This window comes from Triplophysa dalaica, chromosome 18, assembly GCF_015846415.1.
Source record: "Triplophysa dalaica isolate WHDGS20190420 chromosome 18, ASM1584641v1, whole genome shotgun sequence".
In the NCBI taxonomy this organism is placed as follows: Eukaryota; Metazoa; Chordata; class Actinopteri; order Cypriniformes; family Nemacheilidae; genus Triplophysa; species Triplophysa dalaica.
In genome coordinates, this window is record NC_079559.1 from 5,013,191 (window position 1) to 5,022,184 (window position 8,994).

The following is an 8,994-nucleotide window of genomic DNA, read 5'->3' on the forward strand; positions in this document are numbered from 1 at the left end:
ATTGTGCTGATAAATGTAAGTGTGACCCAGATAGATGTTTCGTGTGACCATTTTCCCTGACATAATGCCTACAAATAACACACAATTTAAAAATACCCGAGTAACTATATGAAAAATAGACCACGTTGAATTAAGTCACACAACAAAAACAGGTTATTTGGGCACGAGAGCTGACACAATATCGTATTATCATAAAGAAATTTTCATGGCTTAAGGATTTCCCAATTACGATATTATCGCAATATCTTTTTTTTATAATGAAAGGAAATCAGTAATAAAAATTCATCTTTATTAAGCTTATTTAGTGTTTTCTCTTTTTTTAGACAATGAATCATACAGTGTATAGAGGCAGAGAGACAGTTTGTCAAGGGCAAGGCAACGTTAAATCGGCATGATTTATAATATTATGAATATCATGTGTATTTAAACAATATCGATAATTACTTGTTATAATTTCAGGGTATAACGTTCCATCTCCCACCAGGTGTTATGAAAATGTACAGACAGATAAAACTTTTAAAACTATTTAAATTATAATATATTTTATTAAATATATTACAAACAAGATGGTTTTGTTGTTGTGATTGACTCTCTGGACTCATCGTATTGGGGAACTTCCTCCAGGCTTTCCTCTCTTGCGGAGGAAGGATGCCACACATCCTCTACAGATGCTTCCAGCCTTCATTTTCAGACAAACATGTGAGTTGTGTATTTGTGACTTGCAATTATAGAAACACGGATAGAAACACCCACTTCCTCCAAACAATGCATAAATAAACAATGTCCAGAAAACACACAATTTCCTAAATCTAATCAGGCAAATGTAGTTATTGAATAATAGCCGGCTGTCTACGAGCTGTCTCATTTCCATTCGACATCACCTGTTGGTTCTTTGAGACAGATAATTAATGTAATGCAATGATAATATTTGTGCATAGAGGGCACCACATACCCACATGGATTTTGATATGGAGAAACACAGTTGGCTAACTGTTTGTTGAGAAATTTCCTGCAGATCTTGGGGAAGAGTGAAAGCGAGAGACTTTGAGTTGAGGGTCCCCCGGTTTCTCATGTGAATCATCACAAAATCAGAGAGAAAGTGGGCTGCTAAAACTCTTTTGTGTAGTCATGGAGACAAAGCCCAGGTTTTCACTGTTGGCCCCCGGTCTCAAATGTTTGTGGTGTTTTTTTTAGACAGACCTTTATGAATCATACCACTGCAGGCCACAGCCTGGAAATTCATATCAGTGTATGATCTTGATGAGTCCCAGCTTGTATATATACCTTGCCAGTGTAGGTGTAGGGCGGTAGGAGTAGTGTACACACAGTATTGCTCTAAGTTAATAAATGATATGCCGTGAAAGTGGAAATGTAATCCCCAAGTATGTTTTATGTGTAGTTGTTTTAATAGATGAAAAATCTCTTCTATTGTATAAACGTAAAACCAATGCAAGTCAATTGGTACCACTGTTGTTTGGTTACCAGCATTCGTCAAAATATCTTCTTTTGTGTTCTGCATAAAATAGAAAGTCATACATGTTTGAAATTACAAGAGGGTACATAAATGAAATCATTTTCATTTTTGGGTGAATTGTCCCTTCAATGTATGCAGTCAAATTGATGCTGGCATGCTTTATGTTGTTTTGAGATTAGAAAATTGCCAATTCTGAAGCATAATGAGCTTGCAGGTCAGGCTTTTTCGAAAACATTTCTAAATATCAGCCATCTGTGTTCCTTGTGTGACCTCACATATGTGGGAATGTCTTGAGAAAGTACCATTGATGTACATGCGACTGAAATGACACCGTGTGCGCACAGCGATTAGTCATCGGCACTTACGCAGCGTGAACGGGGAAGCCGTTAATGCGTTGATGTCATGCAGTTTTGTTGTGTTGCATGTCTTTACTGCCTTGTTTTGAAAATAGGAAGAAACAGGGCTCATACATCCACTGATTTAAAAATCAGCTTTGATCAGCACTGATGTTTTCCTACTCATTTACTGAACTTAGCAGCAAAGCCATTAAAGTTATGTCTCCTACTCTTTGATTTCATTTCATTTGCTGATACCCACAATAGGAGATGGAAATGATTTTTCGTGCATCAATTGATGGAATCTTAAGAATGTAAATATGTTCATGAATTGAAACGACTATTGGTAGGCCTGTATCAAAAGAATGCAGCTTAACTTGATTTAGACTCGTAGTGTGCAATCCACCATGAGTTTATTGTAACCTAAAACAGGCATTTACTGGTTAACACGTAAAGCTATGTAGATAGAACCTAACAAGAATGTCTTTCATTGTTTAGATATTTGTGATTCTTTTCAAAAGTGTTTTCTCACAGATTCTCAAAACAATTTAAGCTTTCTGGCAAAAAAAAACATCTTCTGATTTAGATGCTGTGTTGGAAATATATTTGTTTTCGTCCCATAGGAATGTAAATATGTCCCAGTCACACATTACTAAAGAATACTGTGATGCTTATATTAATTCTCCCTTAAATGAAAATTCTGTCGTACTCATAATTTCTTGTCATTTCAATATGACTTTCTCTCTTCCTCAGAACAAAGAAGATATTTTGAAGAAAGCTGATAACCGAACACCTCAGGCACCCATTCACTTCTATTTTATGGTCACAAAATCAATGCAAGTGGATGGATGCCGGTTAAATATCTTCTTTTGTGTTCTGCAGAAGAAAGTCATATAGATTTAAAATTCAAGAGAGTGACCTATCACTTTAAATCACATTTTGTGGACACTAATGCACATATACATTTATGCATTTGGCAGACGCTCTTATGCAAAACGACTTACTTTGCATTATCCTACACATTTGTTTCTAAGCATGTGCAGTCCCCTGGGATCGAACCCACGTCTTTGGCGTTGTTGGCGCAGTTCTCTTACCACTGAGCAACAGGAAAGCTACATATAGCATTCTGTGACATGTTTTATGGTTTCTGTATGGTTAAAATCCACTTACATGATATGCAATATTGCATGTTTCACATACAGAACATTAAACATTAAATATTACATTATTCTTTGAATACTTGTTTGCATTACACCTGAAACCACCTGATTATGATTTCATATTACAACAAATGAATGCAGCTTTACTTTGTTTTGCTCAGGAAGAGAGTAACAGGCAAAACCAAACGTCACCTCTTTGCAACATTTCCAACGTGTTTCTGTGCTGAGGTTGAACAATAGGTGAGGTCACCTCTTCAAGGCAATGAGCGCTGGGAAAAAGGGGAAGGCCGCAGTGAGACCTCATGATCATGGTGTATAACTGGCTGCTTAAGCAAACAATGATGTGAAAAGGAAAAACAGGATCCAGAGTTTGGGAACTCCCTTTGCCTGCAACACTACATGGTTATTTGGGTTAGAGGCCTTTGGTGGAAATAAACAATGACACCAGCTCACAGTAGGTCACTGTGACTGCTTATCACTAGATATTCGGCACAACACATTAAGATTTTATGAATTTTATGTTTATTCATCATAGAAAGATAGAATTCGAGATTTGAATTCCTTCATGTAATAAAAATGATTGTGACACTTTGTTATTGTCAAACACTAACATTTTGATACCGCTTTTATATTTTGTATCTAATGCAATGTCTTCTACATTGTATTTGCACTCCATATACCTGGCAACCGACCTGATTTGACCCTTTTGTTCTCTACATCTTATTCTTCACTTGCAGCGTGTCTGCACACCCTATTCATTGAATTACTGGCCTGCAACCAAGATTTCTTGATGTTGTGTTTTACCTTTATGTGCTTTGCTTGAACACAAATGCAATTTCTTCACACAAAAAAGAAGAAACCCTCTGAACCCACCGACAGGGACACCAGCTGAGCGTGTATCAGGTATTGAGCTCAGAAGCAATCAGTCTGGGAACAAAATGTTCTGAGGTCAGTAATCTATGTGCAAGCAGTGTATAAGGTGTAATATATAGTCTTTCGGTCCTTTCACAGTGTATGAGGACAACTGATGCAGGAGATTTGTTCCTAAATTTACTCGGCTTTGTTGACAGATTTTAGACGGATTAATTTTTTTAAACAATGTCATTACTGCAGCTGGTTCCTGTTTTGCTTTGCTGTTGAAAATCTAATTAATTGTATTGTTATTCATCATACCTGTTAATTTATATAGTCATATTATGTTATCATTTATTAAAACCACAAATATGTTTTGCTTGGTTCACCATAGTTTTCAGACCTATAGGGACAGAGGGAAAAAGTTTATCTTAGCGAAGCTGAGTCAGAATCACACATTGATCTTGTGTGTGAGAGAGAAGTGACAGTGTTAGAAGGAGGTGTCAATGAGGAACACGTGTGAAGTACACACCGTTATGCATAGATCAGCATTCTAACTTCAAGATAAACAGATTTTAGTGAAATGTTGCTCCTAAAAGTTCCTCTGAACAAGGGATTTCTCCATTACTGCATATAATCTTGAACCAAACTAGCTAAAAATCCTTAAATGAGTCTTGTTCCTTTTTTTTAAATGATAGTATTCAGCATGGACAGTTCAAAAAATGTCTCTGATCTTGAAGTCAAATAACTACCCCATTAGATCATAAGATCAGTGATAAAATCATTATAAGATTGAAAACATCGGCACGTGTTGTTCAATCAAACGTCAACATCAACGTTCCTCTAATCACCATCTTTTCTCACCTGGTTCTCAATATGTAAATATGCCTCTGTTTATTCACACGGGTAAATAATTAACATCTGAAAGTCTGCACTGTTCAAAGGATTCCACATTATTATGAAACAAGAGCTGGAGGCCTGTAATGCATTAATCTCCAACAGACATGCTCGCAAACAAACCTCTCCATATTTAACGTGATGATTTTTGCATAAACAGACCGCAGGCAAGGAACATCTCATTTATGTTCATGCTTTTAGCAGACTTACAGGGCATTTGGAGTGTGCCTGCATTAAAGTCAATGTATTCGGCTTTAGAACATACAGTGCAGTGTGTTAAATGGAAAAAACAATGGGAAGGGACAGTACAGACCCTTTTCCTGCAGGTTCAATTGTTGATTTAATACCTCAAAGACAACGAAACCGGGTGCTTTAAAGATTTGCACATTTGGTGTAGCTCCCTGGGTGAAGTTTTGTGTGTTTTGTTTAAAGATGAAATGATTTCTTTTATTCGCTTTTTCTACCATTCACGAGTTCACCCTCGCATATAAGCAGCTAAGTTGTAGGATAAATTGGTAAAGCATGGATATGAAGGTTATGCGTATTTGGCGTGCTGTGCTTGAAGTGGGCTCCGAGCTCACTGGGTCTATCCGAACCCGAAGCACTCTACCCTGGTTAGGGCAAGTGCGCCGGGCTCAGAACCGGCTCGAGCCCAGAACACACCCCCCCGGGGGTTCTGCGGGACAATAAGGGACAATAAGGGTGAGAGGAGCTGGGGTGGAGGAGGGATGTTAAACTTGCAAGATGCATTAGGTGCTTGTCTATTTATGATGGAGCTTGCTTTAGCTGACAGGGTAAATGCTGTGATTGCTGATGTTGTACCAGCCAAGATGATTGTGATGAGGGTCACATGCTCAAGCTATATTTGATAGCTGATAATAGACCAGCGGGCTGATTATTACTTAGGTTCCTCCCAAACTTTCTTAATAAAACATCATTTATATACCATTACAGAATTTTTTTAACCCAAAATGATTTCTGTGTGATGAGATCAACGTTTACAAAGTTTAAATTATATCCAAAGTGTCAATTAAAGTGCATGTAAAGTGATTATTCATTCAGCCAAAAATGAAAATCTGTCATCATTTGCTCACCCTCTTGTCATTTCAACCCTGTATAACTTTCTTTCTTCCGCAGAACAAAAAAGAAGATATTTTCGAGAATGCTGGTGACAAAACAACGGCAGTACCCATTCACTTCAATTGCATAGACACAATACCAATGCAACTCAATGGGTACCGCTGTTGTTCAGTTACCAACATTCTTCAAAATATCTTCTTTTGTGTTCTGCGGATGAAAGAAAGCCATACTGATTTTAAAAGACAAGAGGGTGAGCAAATGATGACAGAATTTTCATTAATTGGGTGAACTATCACTTTAAGATTTTTAAGAATTAAGATTATCAGTATGTTCGTTCCTTGTATCGAACACACAACCGTTGCACTGCTAACACAATGCTCTACCTATTGATTTTTTATACAGTGTATAAATATAAATAGCTATTTATTGTTATATTCTCATTGTCCTCCTTACTTCCTTTTGAGTCTTTAAAGTAAGAATATAAAGTCCTGTGAGCATTACATCAGTAGGCTACAATCTATTTTCTGATTCTAGGACAGAAGTGGCTGCAAATGTATTCCAATAATGTCTCTATTTTCCCCTGACTTTTTCAGTCATTTAAAATTGCTGGTTGCCGTGGAGTCTGTCGTCATTGTGATGTGATAGATGATGACTGCACTATAGAGACACTTATTCGGTATAAGAGCTGATGACTAACCAATCAAAACTCCAGCTATATAAGAAATTCTTTAAGATATCTGGTGTCCTCACGCTACCACATTAGTATTCTGCTCATTCAACCGCTGTCTGATCACAAGACTCTACCTAAATCTCCCTCCCTGTACCATGGCGTTCTCTTCCTATCTCTTCTCTGTCTGGATCAGAGCAATGCATCAGACTCGTCCCAGAAGGTTTTATTCATATCTGAATGATTAACAGGCTCTCCGGGAATCAGCGTGAGAAACGCTAGACACGAATCGGGAACCAGGTTTATTATTATGAAAATGTCCTCCTTTCTTCGTAAGGCCAATGGCAGATTCCAAACAATGTCACGTCTAGCAGGACTGCTGATTCTGAACAACAAGCAGGCACACAGTGGAAGTGAAATAAAATGAACGTGTTTATTATGGTTGAACGCAAACACATAATACTCCATGTGCTTTCCTTAGGCTTGCAATTATACTGTAATCCTTTTGTGACCGAACATTTTCCTTTATCTTTGAAAACACAGATATTTAAATGGACCTGTGTCATGTTGTGAATATGAAAAGCAGCACAGCTGTGTTTAACATTTGGAGCTAGAAGATATTACATTTTCTAAAGAAAATGTGAATGGCGCTCATCCTCTCAAAAATCTGCTATAATGGTTGCCACGGCATTAGTATGCGGTTGCTAAGGTGGTTTTTAGTGCGGTTCCACGTGGTTGCTAAAACGTTCTGGATCACTGCAAGCAGGTTTCTATAATATGTCATGCGATTGAATGTTTATTGACCAAAGTCGAAAGATCAAATCTGATCACTGACCACAAAGTCATTTTACAATTCACCTAAATAAGCAGCACTTGTATACTTATTTGACGTGTCATTCATGTCCGTAACACCACTCTGCAGGACAAGTTACACACTAAAGTTGTTTATCCTTTCCCAACAAGTAGCCCTAAAAATAATGCGTACACGACAAGAACACACGACATACTTAAACGCAAGGAGTCTATTGTCCCTTTACTGACAGACAGAAAGAATGTCTAGACGTGATTGGATAAAGCAATATGTTTGAGTTCTTCATAAAAACACAGTGAAAGAGAGAGGGAAAAGGGGACATGGAGAGCGAAAGAGAGGAAGCGTGAGGAGAGCGAGCGTCATTATAGCTCTGAAAAGTTGAACAGCTCTGTGCACTTTAAAGTGGATGCTGGTTGTTCTGATGAGTCACGAGAATAGAGAGACAGAGACAGAGTGAAAGAGAGAGAGAGAGAGAGAGAGAGAGAGAGTACATACCACCCCCAATCGACTCTCTTCCTGCTGGAAACACAGAAGGAAAATATCTTAGCCAGCCCACACAAACAGGAAAATCGGAAGTCGGCTCATAATGGTTGAGTGCATGAGTGGGGTTGCATATACACCTGGATCAACAGATGATGAGAAGAAAAGCCTTTTTTATTCATACGTTCAATTAAATTGTGTGAATCATACATTCAAAAGGACAGAAGAGACACAAAATGCACTTACTTAAAAAGCTCTTGAAAACACAGCAGTTCACATTAATATTGTTTCTGCATGTGTAATAGTCACCGCCATGAAATAAGCATGTTCTGGAAGGTTGCTAGGGCATTGCCAGGGTATTTGTAGTGTTTGCTAGGTAATTGATAACTGGTCCAAAATAGCGGCTTACGGGTTTAATAAGCCCACCTCTAGATCTTATGATGATATTTTATTAGCACACCTCTCCTTCAGTCGCATAGGCTACTTATAGTTCATCCAAGTAGCCTAGGTAACAATAATTGAAGTTATCGGTAAAGGCACAGTTCACCCGAAATTAGAAGGTCTGTCATTATTAACTCACTTGTTCCAAATCTGTGTGAATGTCTTTGTTCCGTTGAACACAGAAAGATATGGTTCTTGGCCACCATTGACTAAGGAAAAATGACGACGGCAGTCAACACTACCCCAAAACTGTTTGCTTTACATTCTTCAAAGTAGGCCTAGCTATCGTCTTTTGGGTTCAACGGGGGAAAAAACATCAGACTTTTCGATATTACTAATAAATGCATGTCTTGCGAAAAATCTCAGAGACTGATATTAAAAGTGTGCCCTATGAAATTAGCAAAGGGAATCCATCCAGAAGACGTTAGCAACTCCATAGCAACATGCAAATAACTACTGAAAAGACCGCATAGCAACACACTTGCACAACCATAACACTCAATCATATCTAGCGTCAATCAAATTATCCTTAGAAAATGTATGAAACAAGTTATTTTGAAGACCCACAGATTTGCTCAATGAGTTGACGTTATTGAGACTTAATTTGATTGAGTGGCCCCTGCTGCTTTAAAATAGCGTTAGGTTGACCTCACACCCTCAAACGCTGCAGTGCAGAATGAAAATGTTTTCAATTTTCAAGAGCACACTTTATAGACGTCCTTAAGGCTAACAGAACACACTAAAAGCCAAAAAGTCTTCATTTGTGGGATAAGATACCAGGCGCAACAAAATGAAAC